This window comes from Clinocottus analis, unplaced genomic scaffold (genome assembly GCF_023055335.1).
Source record: "Clinocottus analis isolate CAN_PGR_092001 unplaced genomic scaffold, fCliAna1.0.p SCAF_16, whole genome shotgun sequence".
Lineage (NCBI taxonomy): Eukaryota > Metazoa > Chordata > Actinopteri > Perciformes > Cottidae > Clinocottus > Clinocottus analis.
The window spans coordinates 11026714-11047481 of NW_027175887.1; positions in this window are offsets into that span (position 1 = coordinate 11026714).

Consider the following 20768-nt stretch of genomic DNA (forward strand, 5'->3'; position numbering starts at 1 on the left):
GAAACTAAAAAATTAGACTGCTTTTGGATTAAAATAGCACATGCCTTGGTCATAACAACAGATTTGTGTCAGTGGGACTGGAGGAGGTAGTGATCACAAGATGAAGCTTCAATGGGGGTCATTTTTCAAGGCTCCACGTGCACATTGTTGGCCATTTAACATGTGACATGTAGGCTATTGTATTTAGCGCCAGTAGGCTAATTGTGCTGTGACTGCGTCAACTCATTTTGGTCAATAATTGCATCATAATATAATAAAGGCAGCAAGGGCAATATCAGTGTTCTAACACTATTGGAGAAGCAGTGGTGTAACCAGGCGCCGGGCAGGAAACGTGCTTGTGTGACCATTGACAGTGGAGTGAAGTTTTTTTGTATTCAATCATTTCTCACCGTGTTGGGCCTCGGGCGTGATCGATGGCGTCACAGGTTTAAAACCCATACAAGCCTAGAAACATTGTAGCAGTTGTGTACTCTGTTGTGTATTATTAATTTAGTCACACTTGATGTTGTATTGGCTTCGATCGGCCGTTTATTCAGGCAGACAGCTCCAGGAGATTTGTGACACGGAGATAATGTACTGGCAACTGGCAACGTAAAGAAAACTTCATGGATTGCTCGAACCCTGAACGTGAAGTTCAAACATAATGGGAACCATGAGTCATAATAGAAAGCTCAGATTCTCTAGATTCCAGCGATATAACAAAGTAATGTAGACTGATGAGAAAATGATCCATATTTTATTATCTTGTGAACACAACTTCCTCTCTTATATTTACAAAAACGATGTTTTTATGACTTCATTGTTCAAATACTAGTAAGACAGTTTGAAAAACATACCGTCTGGATTATGAAAGCTGAAGGCCTCATGTTTTCAAAACAGTATCGCAAGACCATCTTCCATCGTGGCTTTGTAACTAATGTGGACCTGGTGCTGGACCCGTCGGGCTCAACAACTATCTGGAAAGACTGAATGATCTTACGTTTCAGAGTTGGTCCAGGATTTGTTTGAAATATTCCATGTTGGTAATATCTTAAACATCTCAGAACAGGAAGTCATGATTATGGAAGTTATATGGAGCAGCTGCAGGATTTGTCTCATGCTGATGACATCATAGAGGCCTTTTAAAGTGGAAATAAAATCCCAGTGTGAACTTTATTTTTAAATAAATCCAACAACAACATGCTTAAACTTCATGATTGTCTCCTCTTAGAGACAATTTTACGAGAAAGTGTCAAGGCAGGACAGCAGCTATTATAGTTACAGCATAAAGATACCTGATTTATTTACCTGAGAAAATGTTGAACAAAAGAAGACGAAAAAATTGTTATCATTCAACAGGTACACAATTACCATCTACTGTGATTTCTGTGTCTATAGCTGCAGTTACATCAGCGTGTTTCACCCGCTATGTGGCTAATGTGCTTCGGCTGTTCAAAATGTCGGGCTCTCAGCTGCCGAATGTGTTAAAACAGAGAATCTGGATATTGCGTCTGAAATTAAGCTACACACCGTCATCTGTTTTACCAATGTGATCTCAAATTTCCGAAATCCACGACATAAGCTTTGCTAGTTCCAGTCTAAAAACACTGATGCACATGTGCCCCGAGGCAGCAAGTCTGAAAGAAGTTGTTGTTTTTAGTGTGCCTTCCTTTAACACGGCAAAGATGAAAAATACGAGGTGTGAATTCTGCCTCACAGGGGATTTCCATTCCAGTTTTCTGACAAAAAATATAAGGTCTCCCATGAGAAAATACAACAAAGCAGACGGTGTGCATCCCAGAGTTAAACCCACAGTCTTATCAGCCTCTGCTGTTTGTTGTGGCTGTTTAAAGGTGTGTGTATGTGTGTGTGTGTAAGTGTGTGTGTGTGTGATGGCTGAGGCATTTGACAGCGATCAACTGACTGTCACACACAGCTGTGGAGATAGCATCAGATACTGTCGTCAGGTGGCTCCTTGAAAGAGAAAGGAAGACTTTGGGGAATGGCTCCGGCAGCCGTTTCGTCACTCTGACGGGTTCCACGCAAACACAATTTGAAGCTTTTGTCTCTGAAAGACCCAAATATACTCTGAATTTACTTTATGGGAAATCCATCCGAGAAATCCAGTTTTAACCCTTGACTGTATTAACCCTGTTGATCAGTGCAAGACTTTGCCAGGACGGGGTATTATGGATTTCAATGGGAAAATGAGTGTGAAATTATGATAACCAGTGCCCCGACATCACCCAGGGAGGATTGCTTATAATGGACCTTATCCATTGAAAGCAATCCTCTACCGTACGTGTGATTATTCTGCTATCCAGAGTCCCTGCTGCCTCTGATGTGGGGGCCTGCCTGCCTCCAATTAGAAGCTATTAGCCCTTGATTGATAGCATCACTGAGGGCTAATGCATTGCTATAGCAGAAAACAAGATAAAGGGAAAATTACAGTAACTACATAAATGAATAAGAGGCCACTTCTCATAACTCAAATCTTCTTTGAGTCATTTGAGTGACTAATGCAGTGTCTCTTTGCAGAAGGAATTAAATGACCGTACATGTGGATGGTGGAGCCGCACGGGGATCCGGTGAACACCATAAAAACTATACCGCCCCGTTGTAAAGTCTACTGCTCGTTGGAGGCACTTTGCTTATTTCTGCACGGCGTTAGATTAGAGCGTTTTGAGTAAGTCGTTATGATTGATAAGACCTGCGGTTTAACCGTGTTTATGAATGTGGAATGAAATGCCCGACCTGTTGTCCACGGTGTTCAAACTTCCTACTGCATGAGCAACATAGATGTAATTGAATACTATCGGTAACCTACGTAACAGTAAGTCAAAGTCTATGGAGGCTTTGAGTAAATACTGCTTCTGTGCGCTCAGTCTTTACATGAGCGTGACACACTAAAAGTTGCCTATTTGTACAAGAAAGCACTTCCTTCTTTCCTTTTGAATTGCTGCCATCTTCCTCCTCCTCCTTCTCCTCCTCCTTCTCCTCTTCTTCCTCCTCCTCCTCCTCCTCCTCCTCCTCCTCAACTCGTTTCCCCTGCCCTGACAGACAGTGTGAGGCCTGGCCACTCTCCTGTCACGAGGCCTGCATTGAACGCTGGGCTATTGCCCCGTAATTATCAATTACGGGGCTCTGCTTCCACACCTGGAGCAGGCCAGGCTGGGAATGAGCTCAGCCCATTAGGATGGACCTCCGGCTGGGTTGTTTATGGAGGGGGCTGGGCTCTACCCTCTGGAGGTGTTAATGGGCCTTCTAGGGGCAGAGAGTCAGCTGGCTGATCCATCAGAGTGTCTGATGACATGCTGCACCGCTGTTGGGAATTTAATGGCTATTTCTAGTTTAGATACATGTAATCATTTATCATTATATATACAGATTTCTACATCTTTTATGGTCAGTTTCATAGCTCAAAACCTTTTAACTCAGACATGAATTCCAAGAGATCATTTCAGAATGAAACAGGTTGCAATGAAAGGGCTTTGTTTTATTGCATTACGTATATGGATCCGTGAAAGATGCATTAAAGGAGCACCAGATTTAATCCATTTAATAGTAAGGAGGAGGAGGACTGCACATCCTGCGAAAATTGTTGTAAAATTGCGAATTGTCTCAAAGGGAGCTTTGTAAAACCACTTGAATATCTCTGCTTGGGCTTAGAGTCCAATAGTACCAACCGTTAACTACATATCCTGTGTTAAAAACTGGATTCATGGACGTGTTTTTGGAGGTAGACCCATAATATATATATATATATATATATATATATATATATATATATATATATATATATATATATATATATATATATATATATATATATATATATATATGTTTGTGTGTGTGTGTGTGTGTGTGTGTGTGTGTGTGTGTGTGTGTGTGTGTGTGTGGCTTTATTGCCATTTCATTGTAGCTGATAGGTATGACCTCACATAAAGCATAAAACGCTGAAGATGTAAAACAAGTGGTTCGGAGATAATGAACATATTCACACAATAAAAAACGTATTAAAAAGCTTTTAATGGTTGAATAAATAACTGACAAATATATTAATGAATGTTCTATTCGGGATGCTATCTGCACCATGAACTCAGCATGTTGCTACCAAACATAGACCATCACAGTGTCTTATGAGGATATAACAGCATTTGGGTTTTAGAAGTAAAAGAAATGAACAGATGTGTTTTTTTTATGCCTTCACACTTACGACAACAAATTATGACAATTTTCCACAAATGTCAAATAGGATAAAATGAAGAAGTGGGGACATTTTGGACAGACATGGACCGGTCGGCAGAGACATCAATTTAAAAGAAAAAACACATGTCGTCAGTTTGCACACCTCTCATTCATTGATTTTGACCGCGCTTTAAAAATAATCTGTCAATTGCAAGTCCACTGACTTCATGGAAGTACAACACTATAATGCCGGGGGACTCTTGTGTATCTAAAGTTCACAATGTGCAGAGCACACGAGAAATGTGGGGTCATCACCTATTGAATTTACTCAGAAAGGCCTATTTAAACAAGTACGAGAACCTCGTCCCTCCACAGCAGAAAGAGTCTGCTCTCTGAATGATTGCCTCATCGCTCTGCTGAAGCGTCAGACCTCGCAATATCCAAGGCAATATATCCAGAAAAGGTGCAGCATTGAAAGAATGTGGCATGTAATTTGCTTGTAAATACCGATATCTTTCTACATATGAAGCGATCAAGTATGACACATGTATGGATCACTGCATGTTGCATCTGCACCCGCCACTTGCCTCTTTCAAGTGCAAAGGCTCCAAAATAGATCCACGTCTTTTCACCCTTGAATGCAAATAGATTGACTCGGCCTCTTATCACGACAATAGTCGCTCTCTGAAGCCGACGCGTCTGTGCTCCGTTCAACTGTTAGCGGCGGTTTAGGTGAAAGAGTCAGCTCCTGACAGCCATGTTTCTATATCATGCAGAAGATTGAAATGAAAATGAGGCATTTCTCAGAATAGCTGCAGGCAAACGTGGAGGAGGGGGGTTAGCTGGTAGTCAGAGGATTGAGGGTGACGGGGGTGAAGCTATGCGTTCTGACTTTCGGTGTATTTTAGAGCTCGCGGGTTGTTTTGAGTCTTTGCCGTGCTGAATGCGTCTGAGATGTCACAGGTGTCGGCCTTGTGTGTGCCGCATTAACTTTGCAATTGGTTTACGACGTGTGAGAGAGAGACACAGAGTGTGTGTGTGTGTGTGTGTGTATGTGTGTGTGTGTGTGTGCAGAGGAGGGGAGAGGGGGGAGGGGGTGCATGCTCCTGAATACAAACACACATTTGTATTTATTGGCTGTATATTTTAGATGCTCTCCCTCACTCCATCGGTCTGTCTGTTGTGTGTGTGTGTCTGCTTGTGTGTTTGTGTCTGTGTGTGTGTGTGTGTGTGTGCGTGTGTGTGTGCGTGTGTGTGCGTGTGCATGCGTGCGATTGTTTGCCTATTTTCTGGGAGTAAAACAAGGAAGGAAATGAATGACTAAAACTAAGCTTCACATTTATTCTCCTATTAAAGAAGCTCTAGGATTCATAGTAGATTTAAAAAATGCTTGTTGCATTATTAACGCTGCTTGAGAAAGATATTTCATTTTTATGTACGTGGCCTTTTTTTTATATCCTCAACAATGACTTCTCATAAGCATAATTTAACAGTATGAAATCAGAGGCTGTCGTCACAGAGCTCTGATCTCCTACTGAAAGGCAAAGTGCTTTTAATTTCCACTGAGCTCTACTTTTGATTGTTTTGCTCACAGTCTGACATTGTTCTTTATTGTTCTATATTTTTCTAATTATTATTTTTTTCTAATTAATTATCAACAAATTCCTTAAAAAGGCCGAAACCAACAATAAATCATGTCCACGGACAACTCCACCCTGTTCATCTGAATCCTGATACATCTTGTTCCTCTGAGCATCGTTGTTTATGAATGCATCACTGAGAGACATTGTTGGATGCTTCAGTTTATTCCAGTTAGTTCCACACATAGTCCTGCTGCTGTAAATAATTACGAGCGCAAATGTGTATCAATTCGCAGCTGAAAATATACTGTAAATCCTTTATTTTCTGAAAACAGTTCTCTGCTGTTTTATAAATAAGTCTTTTTAAATTACATTATATATTCAAGGGCTGTTTTTAAAATAATTTCCTGTTGAGGAACCACTGGGCTAAGTGTAGACAAAATCGAAAAGTAAAAAAATAAGGAGAAATGCATCGTCAGAGTGGGGTCGTCCTTCAATCAAAGGACCGGCGGTTCGACCCCTGTGCTAGTTCACGTCGACGTGTCCTTGGGGCGAGACACTTAACCCCGAATGTTTCTGCGCTGAATGTGTGTGAATGTTAGTTCCAGTTGTGATGGGGGCAACCTGCATGGAAGCCTCTGTCACCAGAGTATGAATAGGTGTGAATGGATGAAAGATGACATGTAGCGTTAAAGTGTTAAAGCGTTAAAGTGTTAAAGCGCTTTGAGGGGTCGGAAGACTAGAAAAGCGCTTTACAACTAGTCCATTTACCATTTACTAACAAATTGTTGGTTTCTTCTTCTTTTTCTGAGCTTGGTTGGTACAACAAAATGGTGGAAAAGTTCAGATTCATCCTCTTATGGCAAGAGCAATTCAACATTATGCGGAAAGATGTTGAAAATATGCTCAATCATTTAGCTTTTCTTTTTGGTCCCCCAACAAACGCATAAATCTTTTGCAACGTTTGCTAAAACCTGCAGCGTGCAAAACCTTTCTTAAGAATCACACTATGTATATTTATGAGACGTTCTTTAGCTGTGTGTCTTCAGTACAGAACAAAGACAAGAGTGCGGAGAGAGTCGAGAAGCAGACTAAAATGGTGTGCTTCATCTTTCCGTGGCACTTATTTAGAAAATCAGAAACACTTTGCATAACACCAGTCTTGTCCTTTACCAAGACGTTATGGCAGTACAGTCAGAGATAATTGAAACGAGAAAATAATATCATAACAAGACAACTTGACATAACCAGAGCTAGGAGTCCACTTGACAACCATTAGTGATGTTGCCATGATGTGTCCACACACCCTCGGTGCATTAAGCCTCCCCGCTGTCCCCTGTCGTGCTTCACTGGGGCCGAGGGATATGTGCACTGACGCAAGCTCCCGTCTCTCTTGGGCAGCCATGCAGGTAAATAAACTGGTGATTGTGTGCTGAGGGAGGACATCACATGCTCAGACGAGAAAGCCTGTTGATTACCAATCGTCTAGCCGCGCTAATAACGCTCCACGTCCCGACTCTCAGCCTCGAGATGAGCTCTGGATCAATCTTTAAGACGGTGTCTGAAATACAAATTCCCTATTGAGCTGCTGGAAAGTTCTCCTCCGAGCGGCATCATTTATTTGTATTTAATTGCATCCTTGTGCGAGCGTGGCAGCCAGACATCGATTTCAATATCAGAGATGATGGGAATGGTCTTTCACCTTGATTACGGATCAATTTAAAGACATTGAAACTCTCCTGCTATTTAAAATGTAACAACATCTCTGCTCTCTGCTTGTGTTGTCGATGACTTATTGTTACTTCATGCCGCACACTGAGTGTGTGTCTCTGACGCAGCTTTACTTGGTCAGAAGAGCACGATCACCTCGAGTTTGTTCCCGTAATAAAAATCTGGGGAATCTTCGTGGCTTCCCAGTGGACAGTGTGGTCGCTTTGTAGTCGGCCAAAACTGCGAACCACTCAGCTCAATGTGTTTTTAAACCTCATTTATTTGCGAAACATCGGTGTTGTTTGTTATTTGACTCAGGGCTGAACTATTCGGATGTTCAGAAATGTGTGGAAGCAAAGCTCTGCGTCACAACCGCGACCGTGTGACGACTCCGTTCATGGTTCTTTCATTCCCTGCGTGTGTATTAGCTGCACACATGTGTCTCCTTTTCTTCTTTTCACTTGCGTTACCAAAGGTTAAAGTGGGAACACACACACTTATTAAGACAATATCTGTCATTTCCAACAATGCACCAATTAGAGTGTGTCCTGTGCTAACAGAGTGCTTCGTTGGGGGCTCATTTCCTCCCGTTCTTCAATCCAAATCTTTGTCAGCTCAAATGAAAAGCACTTGTAACATCACAAGGACCTATCCACCATTATCCCGCTTTGCTATTATTCATCTCCAATAAGCGCTACAGCTCCCCTCAGGGCGACAAGGCGAGGCTTGATGCAATTCAATCCTAATCAGACACTGTTTGCCTGTTTTGGAGTTGGCTGTTATGTTCTCTCTCGATGTGAAAGGCACAGCGCCTCGGGCACAGCTGACTGCGTCGGGGGCCCCCACAAGGGACCCTATGGTCGCTCCATGGGGAGGAGTCCCTAATCCGGGATTATACTCCCAGCCCCACAGCCAGCTGGATTAGAAGATAGTCAGTGGAAAAGGGCACCGTCAGCACTCTTTCCTGAGCAGCTCAGTGGATTAGAGGCGCGCAGACGCCGAGCTGCCTGTGAGGTGCAGAGACCGAGAGGAAGGTCCCCTCACGGCTACACTGCAGCACCATACATGGAGATGGAAAGAAGAGGACGGTTGAGTGCACACTCACACACGAAGAAGAGTTGATTTTTCCATTCTTGACTTGACGTGTTCAAATATGGGGTCAGGAGAAAATGGTGGGCTTCACGGGCGGATGGTGTTCAACTCGATTGAGGAGAAAGGAAGTTGAAACAAAAACTGCATCCACACATTTGTCGTTGTTTCTGCAGTGATGCCCACATCCCACGGCCCCGTGCGCAGGCCGTACTGTCCGGCAGATGACAGCTAACATGCAGCTGCAACCTGCCATCCCTCATTAGAGAGATTATCTACGTTACGGTCTGCGTGGGTGTGTGTCTGTCCATTAAGCAGTGGGTTTGCTGTGTGTGTGTGTGTGCTCGTGAGAGAGAAAGACTGTTTGAGAGCAGCAACTGGTTGCATTTGTATACCTCGTGTTCACTGTGGTCTGCTTGTGAAACCGAGTGCAAGAGCGCAGCAGAAGAGCAGCGACAGATACCCCGGCTAGTTTCTACAGCCGGTAATCAGCTGCTATTGATTGTAAAGTAGTCAATGAGAGGAGAGTCTCAATGTGCCCTCAGAGCTGCCGTGGCCGGATCGATCCTGGCCTGCTGCTGAGCCTTTGTGTGACCGGCATAATGGAATGTGCACAGCAATGTGAAGTGTTTTCTTTCCTTCATAAGAACAAAAGAACAGCTTCTTTTTTAGAATTTGTGTCTGTTGTTGGTCATTTTTCTTCACGGTTAATAAAAGGCTTTTTTCTTCTTCTTCTTCTTCTTCTTTTTCTTCTTCTTCTTCTTCTTCTTTCCACCCATACAATGTAAAGGCAATGTGTTTATCTCCGTGCAGACAAATGCATGTGTCTGTCCATGAGACTGATATACATGCGTCCACATTTACCTCCCCATCGAAACCACATCCTGTCAACTTAGAGAAAGAGGCCATATTGAAATTGCCAGGTGCCTAATTTGGTCTTTGTTGCACATAATTGAAACCACTCATCCCTCCCCCCACAGAAGGGAAGAGGGAGAGAGAAAGAGAGAGAGAAAGAGAGAGAGAGAGAGAGAGAGAGAGAGAGAGAGAGATAATTGCCTTATAAGGCAGTAGGCTGTTATGGACGTGACGTCTCATTCCCAGCAGCGTGCTGGCAGATGATACGGTAAAGCCCACATCTCAAATCCATCTGAAGAAAGCTGGCTCTCTCAGGCTTTGGTTTGATAGCTCCAGCTGTCTCGTTTAGGACTGCATGTGTGTGCATGTGTGTACACACATGTCAATATTATATATTGTATGTGTGTGTGTGTGCACGTGAATGTGTGTGTGCTATGTTTTTTGACGGGTGCATGTATACCGTGTTATTGACTCCTGAATTACTTCTCTGCAGGGGCATTTTGCTGGAATTTTATGTGTGTGGTGGGGGGCAGGAGAACATGGTCGATGAATAAAGAGTGTGTGTACGTGTGTGTGTGTGTGTGTGTGTGTGTGTGTGTGTGTGTGTGTGTATGGAGACAGTTGCTGAGTCAGATGGGTGATTTACAGTGTAAGTATTGCAGTGCAGGTGTAGCTGTACAGTACACACACACACGCACACACACACACACACACACACACACACACACACGCACACACACACACACACGCACACACACACACACACACACACACACACACACACACATGCCACGTGTAATATTTTTCCTTTTATTTTTCTGCCAGCATTCCACCTCGTCTCTCCTCTCCTCACTCTGTCTCTCTTCCACGTCCTCCGATCCCGTCTTCCTCTTCCTCCCCTTCTTGTTACATCCCTCTCTGTTGCTCTTCTCTCTCCCGTCTCCATCACTATCCCTCGCCGTTTCCCTGCATCTCGGCGCTCCCCTCCCCCAACCACGCAGCCGGGCTGAATGTATGTGTGTGCAATGTGCTTGTGTGTGTGTGTGTACGTGGATGTGTGTGTGTGTGTGTGTGTGTGTGTGTGTGGATGTGTGTGCGTGTGCGTGCGTGCGTGCACCCAGCTGGGGGCAGCAGTAGGGAGGGATGTTCTTTGGGGAAATGGAGGACGATATGCAGTCTGCTCCTCTTGGAAAACCGTCAGAGTATCTGCTCTCCTTCCCTCGATCCTTTGTTAACGGTGAATTTCTTGTTCTTGTCTTTGTTGTTTTGTTTTAAACATACCTCTGTTTCACTGGATCTGATTTTTCTGCTCAAAAACATTTCCCTCTACCTGTCATCCCCTCCCCCCTCCATCCCTCTATCTGTCTTCCCTACCTTCCCCATGTTCTCTCCATCTGATTTGCCAGGGTTTCTTCCCTGTTGCTGGTGCCCTCTCAGCATGTTCTGCTGCCTCCCACTGAGAGGGTTTTCTCCTGTCACTACACACTCTTCACAGGGTATCCTCTCACTACCAACAGTCTCTTTAAAGCCCGGCCCTCCATTTATCTCAGCTCCCTCTTTTACATCTCTCCCTTTTTCTTTTTTCTTTTTTTTTTTTTTTAGAAGTGCCGCGAGCTCCTTTCAATTATCTCCCCCTTCTTCTCAACGGTCGCTGGGAGACAGCTTTCCTGGGCAAATATTTGCTTTTCATGAATATGCCATTATTAAGCACCCTGTATAGGTGTGGGCGCAGCACCGGCGAAATGTTAATTGTGGCTCGACGAGGCCTTCTTGTGCATTCCTCCCCTTGCAGGAATCTGGCAGGAGCTCAGACAGTGAACAGACGTCTGGGTCAGGGCAGGCTCAGGCAGAGAGAGAGAGAGAGAGAGAGAGAGAGAGAGAGAGAGAGAGAGAGAGAGAGAGCACACATAGGGGAAGGGAAATGAGTGTGAATAAGAGAAATAAGCGTTAATGAGGTAAACCGATTTAAATGTGACCAAAATAACGACTAAAGCCTCCGTTTGCGGCATCACTTGGAGCGTCCGGTCTAATCGCTCAGACCTCGAGGTCTAGCATGAGCCACAGGAGGGTTCTGACTTTCGGAAGAGCCGCTTTGTTCCTCTTGAACGCACTTCCCGACCACCTGAAGGCACGTCTACCGCTGGACTAATTTGAAGAAATCCTTTCGCGTTTTATTCTTTTTAAATATTGCGCTTTTTTAGAAGTTACTTAAAAAGCCAATCCCTAATTTGTATCCTGCTCTTCGAGGTGTTGCCTATTCCCAGTTGTTTTACCTGTTTTTAATTACATTGTGGCGCCAGCCACCTCGTTCCCCTTTGAGATTTGCATTTAATGAAAGGTGTTATTTCAAAAAATGCCTAATCGCTAAAATGGAAAATTGAGAGTGTGTATGCTTGAGGGAGTTCAGACGTCAATTCTAGTACAACTGGATGAGGACAGAGAGGCCGGCGTGAAAAGAGGGATTAGAGTCCGTTTCGACTTGGAGCCGGTATCTGTTGCAAGATCGCCTTAATATGGTGAACAGCAACGGCTTTGTTTTAGGCCAGGAATGCAGCCGCGTCAGTTAAATTGGAGGCAGCCATTTCCGTTGGCATGAGGGTTCAGCTACGGTAGCGGAGCTTCTCGATTGGGGAGAATGTGGACATTGTGATATGAAGAAAAGCAGTCGAAGGAAACGATATTGGGCCAAATCAGCGGACCATTGGTGAGAACGATAACCTGCAGGTTCTTGGCAAAGCCAGAGCAAAGTCTCCAACGCGGGTTCGCAGACTTCCTCACTTCAGGTGACGCGGTATCGAAATGGTGACGGACAGATGTGCCAGTCGTGGAAGAAACACTCAGAGTTTCTATTAAAGTAAAAGAACAATTACAACTATTTCAAATACTGTTGCAAGTCAAATTATTGCATAAATATGATCAGAAACCGACAGCTTGGCTCAGAGATTCAGGACCTGGATTTGTCTTGTGGGGTCAAAAAATAAATGATTCTCTATGACTTGTTTTTTCTTTTCAGTCACTTCTTCTGGTCTAAATTTGGAGCACAAGAATGTGCGTCAAATTGCTGCTGCAGACAGAAAGGGTGTCGTCAGAGGGATGACAGTTGTAGTTTGTCACACTCGGCCCCACATGATGACTGCAGAATGTATTTAGTGCCCTCTGTCTCTCATGACATAAGTGTATCTTCATATATTAAGGAGAGTGAGAGCTGCGAAGATTGCACCTTTCACACCGAAACAAAGCTGACACGTGCGATGTTTGTTTGTGTGTCCCCTCTTAACTCCGTTCTTGCCGGCGGTGCAGGTGCATGTGGATGGAAAGATGCTTCCACCCCCTCATTAACCTGCGTTTGATCCTTTTAGTTTACACTCTGAAACATCCTCCCCTATAGCTCCGCGCTATTCTTTGCCTTCCACAGGTGAAGTCCCTGCGTCCTCCCTCCTTTGTCTCTCGTCTCCACCACCCTCCCCCTCCCGCCTCTCCCTGCCTGCTGCTTTCCCAGAGAAGTCAACCTGTTATCGGCAGGGTCTATGAATAGCACGGGGCTGGAGCTGCGACCCACTCAGCCCCCTAACATAGCTCATGTCTTATGCATTGCTCCTGCCGGCACGATCCCTCGAGCCCCATTTCCACAGTCACTCGGCTGTAGTCCTGCTACAACAATTAGTTTCCAAATAAATGTTGTGCAATCTCAGAATATTTCATCTGCATATCATACGATGTATTTTATAGTACTGTGAATGTGCAGATTAAAAACACGTTCTCGAATAACGTGAACACACCTCTCGGTTCGTTAGCAGCAGACGCTGAGGCGCATCATCTTGCTGCTCCTCTTGAAGTGAAAAAGATGATAAAACGTGGGAAGCTGCTCATAAGTTGTGACACTCATTTGCATTCTGAACACATTTTCCCCCACTTTTCCTGCACCAGACACCATCCTACACGGCATATTCCTCCAAAGATTGCAGCTCAGGAGTCAGAGCTGCATATGTACGCAGATGCAGCGCAAGAGATAAGCGTTCACTGTCGGCGATGCCATCATTATTCTTGCGTTGCTTCTGGAAATTTGGTTGTGGCGAGATTCTTATTTTCCAAACGTTGAAATATGTTTACGATGCAGTGAGCGGCGGCATCATCCTCCCAGTGTTTCTCCTCTATGCCACAGCTCCAATAATACACCAGGGACAAGAAGCTTAGTAGTGACAGCCCCAAATCCCTCTTTCCACAGCACTGATTTCTGGATTAAGGAGGGGAGATTTCCACACCTCTGAATTGTATTGTGTTACGGGGCTCACGCATCTTTTCATGCATCTTTTCTTCTGCGGTGTGCAACGAAATTGGAGCATTTCCTTATTTACACATTTAGAGTGATTCTGGATGGGGCATGGGAGGCTATAAATGAGGTTTGAAGCAGGGAGAAGGTGGAGAATAAGAGTGATTATGGTGGTAAACCCCCTTTATGGAGGGATTTTGAAGCTTCATTATAAACAGATCACCTAAACAGGGTGCTTATGCATATTTTGGTTCCTGAAAAGCATGTTCACTCACAAGATGGGGGGATTTTTTTTTGTCTAGATTCAAGCTTATGTCTCAGATTTGGACTCATGGCTCTCCCACTGCTTTGACAGATTTCAATGCAACAAAAAGGTTGGGAATATTTTCATTCCAGCCTGATAATACAAAAAAAAAACTCCCCGCTTCATTCCACCTCCTTCTGCTCCTCCAATTCTCGGCCACTCCTTTTTTCCTCTCCCTCGCTCCTGTCCTCTTGTACCTTCCTCACGCCCTTCGTCACTTTTTCCCTCATTCCATTACCGAACATTGTTATGACTTTCCAAGTTCCGCATTCCTCCGCGCAGCATACCGACTTGGCTGTCGGACCGCTGGAAGAATTCCTCGCCCGTGATTATCCACTCACATTTCATTTACACAGACAGACGGACAGACAGACACACACACACACACACACACACACACTCACACTCACAGGGGGCGCAATAAATTAATGAAATGGGATGTACTCTTTTATTACCTCTGAAGAAAGGTTTATTGTTTCTTGTTGCAGGGGGTTGAATTGATTTACGGTTACATTCCAAAATGTCCAAATGTCATTGATTTGCTTCTGAGTGATCAATCTGGAGACTTTTGTGCTTTTTCTTTTCATCAACAGATGATGTATGGCAAGCGGAGCATGTGTGTGTGTGTGTGTGTGTGTGTGTGTGTGTGTGTGTGTGTGTGTGTGTGTTGCTGTATTTTTCCTCTTTCTAAGCCAAGTTAAACACAGCTGTATTGCGTGTTTATTTTACATTTACTGAGAAATATCCTTCTGAAGAGCAATTAATTAGATGCCGGAAATGATGAAAAACAAAATCAATCAAACTGAAATTTCCCTCGTGATGCATCTGCAGACATGTATGTGCATTCATAATTATGGCAAAACAAACGTTTTGTCGCAAATAACTGTAATTTTTGCCTGAACGAATAAACAAATTAAACCAGTTTATGTATCTGGAGCAGACACACACACACACACATGCATACACAGCACAACCCACCACACACACACACACGACCTACCAGTTGACAGTGGGTGTTAATTGTGTTGGGCCTCAGGGCAAAAATAACATTGCACCAAAGACAGAGACAGCGTGTCTTCTATTTGTCAGCGGCATACGCCTTCCTGCCACGACAAAAGAACACAACCATTAAACAACTGTACTGTATCTCTCCTATTAATATAAACTGATGTTACTCATTATATATGACATTCATGATGACAGAGACATCCATACCCTTTTCTTTCTTGTCTCATTCCCTCCCATATCCCCCAGTGAATCCCAATACACAGTGTTTTCATGGCTATATGATTGTTAATTGCTAATTAGGCCGGTGTAGCAACAGACCCCTGTGTGAGGTGATAGCACTGTGTCGGTGTACACAGAATAATTACAATGGAAGGTGCTGTAGGAGCGTGTCAACATCTGCTCCCTGTGTGGCCGGAAGAAAAGAAACCGCTCACGAATGTGACGGCTTGTACTTATCGACACCGAGCTATTCGCGCAAATATTTCACGGGTCTTTTGCTGCAGAACAGATTTTAGAGCACCAACTCAGAGATCCTTTCGTTGTGCGAACCTTTTCCTACATTCACGTGCATTCTACGAATGCAAAGTGCATCATTCAGCGTCTATACCATTTTTTTCCACAATCTTATTTTTGCTGCACTGTTTTGTTTAACTTAGCTTGTGGTGAACCCATGAAATGTCAAATTGCAGGAGGAATCCCAGAACTAATGCGATGTTCGGTAAAAACCCCATGACTCCATGTGTGTGCAGTGTACACACACATCCCCAGCATGTCAGCGATGCATTTTTAACACCAATCAGTATCCTTTTGTGTATTTGATGTTCCTGGAGCACAGATATCTTCTTGAGCTGCAGACGTTTCCTCAAAGTGAAACAGCTTCACGTTACTTTAATTAAACGTTATGAGTGTGTGAGAGAGGGAGGCAGTTTGTCCCTGTAGGGAACTTGAAAAGTAGAATGGTACACATGTAACCAGTAAAACAGGATTTAAAGGTTAAGAACAATACAAGTCTGCTCATGACATAATACTAATAATTCCAACACACAGCTTTTGCATTGTAGCTCTCTATACACACACACACACACACCCATGTTCTTCTTTACTCGCTGATGGTATTAGAGCTCATGTCTGTGTGTTTGAGGTTTGGGACTGCTGCTCGCTGAAAAGCTTGTCTGTTCTGAACTATTCTGAAAACACATGTTGGTCTGATGGATTTAATCTGGTTGTAAATTACAGTCAACAGAGTGCCGGAGCATCAGCAGCACTCACATGGAAATGAGCACTACTTGAGAACCTCTAAACGCTGTATTCAAAGCTTTATCAGCTGTGTGTGTGTGTGCGTGTGTGTGTGTCTGTGTGTGTCTGTGTGTGTGTCTGTGTGTGTGCCTGTGTGTGTGCATATGATTTCATGAGTTCATGCCTCGCTTCATACAGATTGCATGTATTTCTTGTCGGTTTATGATTAATCTCAAGCCTCATTTGAATGGATTGTCTAATTATCCAGATCCAAAAGTTCCTGCAAAGGCTCCAGCTTCAAATTTAAACTGCGGGTGTGTTCCTCCATTCATAAATAACAACATTAACACATGTTAGATTCGACTGTAACACTTGTGTGCAGGGCTTTGACACAAGAGTGGATACATGCGTGTTCCAAGTATGCATAGCTCCGTGTGTGTGTGTGTGTGTGTGTGTGTGCGCGCGCGTACGTGTGAGTGAGCGGGTGCATATTTAAACTGTTGATCGTGCGAATGGTGGGAGCATGCAGGCAGATTTTAACCTGCGCCTCTGCCTCATTAGGCCTGCCTCCGTTGCCATGGTTGTCTATTAGAGCAGCAGAGATTAAAGACTAATTTACATGTGAAAGAGGAGAGTGGTTAGAGAGAGAGGGAGAGAGACTACGCTCTGCTCACGCTAGTGTATTCTGCAGAAGAGGGTCATATAGGGCGCAGGCAAATGTTTGCAGAAGCTTTGACCAACATTTTGACGATCAACGTGTGTGTGTGTGTGTGTGTGCGTGTGTGTTTGTGTGCGTGTGTTATTGACCTGCGTGAGGTATATCATATTAAACATCTTGTCAGCTTAAGCATTAGTTACTCATATCCATTTTTGCATTTGAATGCAATAAATACATTTAATTGGCCATCGTTTGCCTGAAAACATTTCTGTTGGTGCGGTTTGTGGTTTGAGACGCTCGCCGTGGAACACAACACAACGTGTGATCTTTACTTTCTTATGGTGTTTCCTGTCTGTCTTAAGAATACAACAGAGCTTTTTTAAAAAAAAGCATTTCAACTTGTTTACATTAATTGCATTCAGGGGAACAAGAACACAAACCCATTGCTTTCTAGTTAAAGTTACAGCTCTTACGATCAGTAATAATTGCTGCGTGTGCTCGCATATCCATGGGAGACAGGTAAATGTTTTGCATAATAAATGTTGGCCAACATCTGACGTCCTGTCACACCTGAAATGAAAAAGATTTAACTTTGAATTACTTGTATTTTACGTGTATCGTTGCGTAAATAAACCAAAGGAGGCAACCCGGAGAGGAAAGAAAAGGCTGTAATATTTAGACTGAGCCTTTGTGGCGCTTGATTGTTGTTCAGAGATCTGTAAGGTGAACTTAATGACTTTAAGCATGTAATTACTAAGGTGGTTCATGGGAGGCATGAGTCACCACCCTCTCTCTCTCTCTCTCTCTCTCTCTCTCTCTCTCTCTCTCTCGCTCTCTGATGTTCATATGAACTAAAGCAGGAAAGGCAAAGTGGAGCACTCAGTTTCACTCTGACTCACTCCACCGAGGCGGCTTTGACCAAAACAAGCCACAAGATCAACCAGTCAGTCCGTGCGCTGAACCGTGAATCTGCTATTGCTCAGCACAGGGCAGCGGATTCACAACGGGCCAATTATCCAAATAAAGTCTTTTACCAAAAACTAAAGACACACAAACAGATGAATGGAGTCATAACTTGATTCGTTCCGTGTGTAGCCTTCACAGCCAGTCCACACAGCGGTCTATGAAAAAGCACAATGGCCTTTTCCAACAGAGTCTGCAAGCCACATTTTTGGATTTCTAATAAGCCAAGTCTGTGGGCTACAGGCGGCAACAGACAGCGAGGAGAGAATCTTCTCTATGAATATTAATGTGTGTTACGGGGGGAGGTTGAGGGGGCAGAGAGGGTGGGGAACCAAAGCCTCCTCCAAATCCTTCGCAGATAAACTGAGAGGGGAAGAGAGATGATTACATGCATGGTTTTTCACAGGGCTCCCCCAAATCTCATTTTCTGTAGTGCATTTTAATGGGATCCTCACGCGCACCTCAGCCCGGCTAAGTCTCTGGATGCCGCCGTTAGAGAGAGGGGGGGGGGGGGGGGGTCAATAAAATCACACGGCTCCCGTGAATTTTCAATGCGTGGCCGTGGCATGTTTTCCTTTCACGGTTGTAATGCGCGCAAAAACCGGGTCTTGTCGACCTTTTTTGTCTTTGTAATGCGCCGTATGTATCACTGTCATTTAAATGCGGCCTCAGACAATGGAGAGCTGCGAGAGATGGATGAGACGAGGTGCTGAGATGGGAATCAAAGTCATTCTCCTCCGCAGATGATGGAAGAGGTCACCGCGTATGCGAGGCCCCGGAGGGAACACGATTTGGACACATGCGTGACACGAAACCATGACGGAGAATTAGTTTTTACGCAGAAGAATTGGTCGCGTTTGATGAAGTTATTCAGCATTTGTGGGCTTTTAGGATGAACGTCGCAGCATTCGAGATGACTCACCGAAAAAGGCCAGAATGGATCTTAACTCTCCATGATTTCATGTCACATGCTATATTCCTGCTTTGAAATCGGAGACTGAGACATTGATCTGCGTCCGCTCTCCCCTTTTCCGTCCGTCTTGTGTTTATTGCTGATAGCCATCAGGGTGACCTGAGCACACACGGGGGACTGTTTAATTACACACGCTTTCTCCACGTGTCCATCAATAATCCAACTGATGCTATCATTCATGTGGCCATTTCAATCAATACCTTCAAGGGAACTGCAGTCAAACTCTGGCTCACGTGACTGAGGTTCCACATCAGTTTTATGGCACTGCTACACATTCATTTTACTATCTGGAGTTTACCAGCCATTTACTATCAATCTGTTGGTTAAAGGGGACCATTCATTAGTTTTTATGTATAGCGACTGCACTTTCTGTTAGAGGGTTTTCCCCAAACATTGGCAGCTTTGGAAACAGGGAACAGAGTGAAACTCGACTTGGCACAATAACGTGAATAAAGAGCCAGAGCATACTTTATTGTATAAGCTTACAAAACAACATCTTCAGAGCTTTTGTTTCAGTTACGATGACTCAAATATCCATTTCAGAACACGCCATTTGTCTTTGAATCTCTTCGATCCAACATACGAGCATACGCTTTCTGAGGAACGATGACTAATAATTAACTAATTCTCAAACAAACTTCCACAGAAAAATGTTTTACTTCAATGTATTTCCGAGTGCCCTAGTCTGTGTGTTTCCATCTCTCTTCTTGCAGTTTTCTACTTTTTCTAATCTCATTCCCAGAGGCACACCTCCATTTTAACAGTATCATTATTCTGAAGTAGCCACATTAAGGGACTTCAGGGAGACATCTACCAAGCTGGTTTTGTCTTGAGGAGCTTGTTTGATTGAGATATTGAAATTTGGTGTGCAGCATGTGTGCAGAATGATTGTTTCCTGACGACTGTGAAGCATCCATTGGTTTGGTGATGGAACGTCTTTGACTTTTCACAGTGGACTGTAGCGAATGAACAGACTTGTGTATGTGGCGCTAAACAGCCCCGTTCCTTCCTTCAGCTTCAAACATGTGTTCATAACTCATGGTGTGTGTGTGCTCAGCTGAGCTGGTATACACAACACGATCTGGCAGTTCTGCAGAAATTTGAGAGAGCAGATGACAAGTATGATAGAAGAGAATGCTGTATGTGTGTGTGTGTGTGTGTGTGTGTGTGTGTGTGTGTGTGTGTGTGTGTGTGTGTGTGTTTAGTGAGAGCAAATGTCTGTGTTTGCACTTGTACGCACGATAACCAGAAAGATTGTATGTGGTGTGTTTGCAGGGGAAGAAGTGATCCAGGGCCTGTCTAGGGTCCAGCCAATATTTGGGGGCCTCCATGCGTTGAACCTTTTTATTCCCTCACCGGCCTGATCGTGTCTCTTTATCTGCATCCGTGGTCCAACTGGTTGTGTGAGCGGTTCAGAGTGACCGGGCCTGGCCCATGGAGCGTTGTGTCTGTCCTCGTTCCCCGCAAGACTCCTCTCTCTAGCCAATCAGTGAGCTGCATCCAGATACGCCGAGAAGCTTGTCTCCCTATTTTCATACATTTTACTCTGTACGTTTTTTTTCTCTCAACCAGAGATTGTATGTTTTGCCTCACTGACATTATTAAAACATATCGTCAGTTCTTTGTGATTAATGACAGGCAAAGCTACAAAAACGTTCCGAACGGCCCAGCACGACCTTGGTCATAAACAGGTGTGAGCTCAGCTACTGTGCTCACTCTCAAGCTCAGAAGTGTTAGATTAACGTCACACATCCCGGCCCTTCCTCCAGGCCCGCTCCCAGCCGCGGCTCTGAGAGACTCAATGCACACAATACAGCATCTGCAGAACAATGTGCTGAGGAAAAGCCTATGAAACTGTGATCTCCTCCATAATTCACTTTCAGCCACAACGCCGCTGAATATCTGTGCGTGTGGCTTTCTGTGCATACACGTTGGCACACACTCTCCCTCTCTCA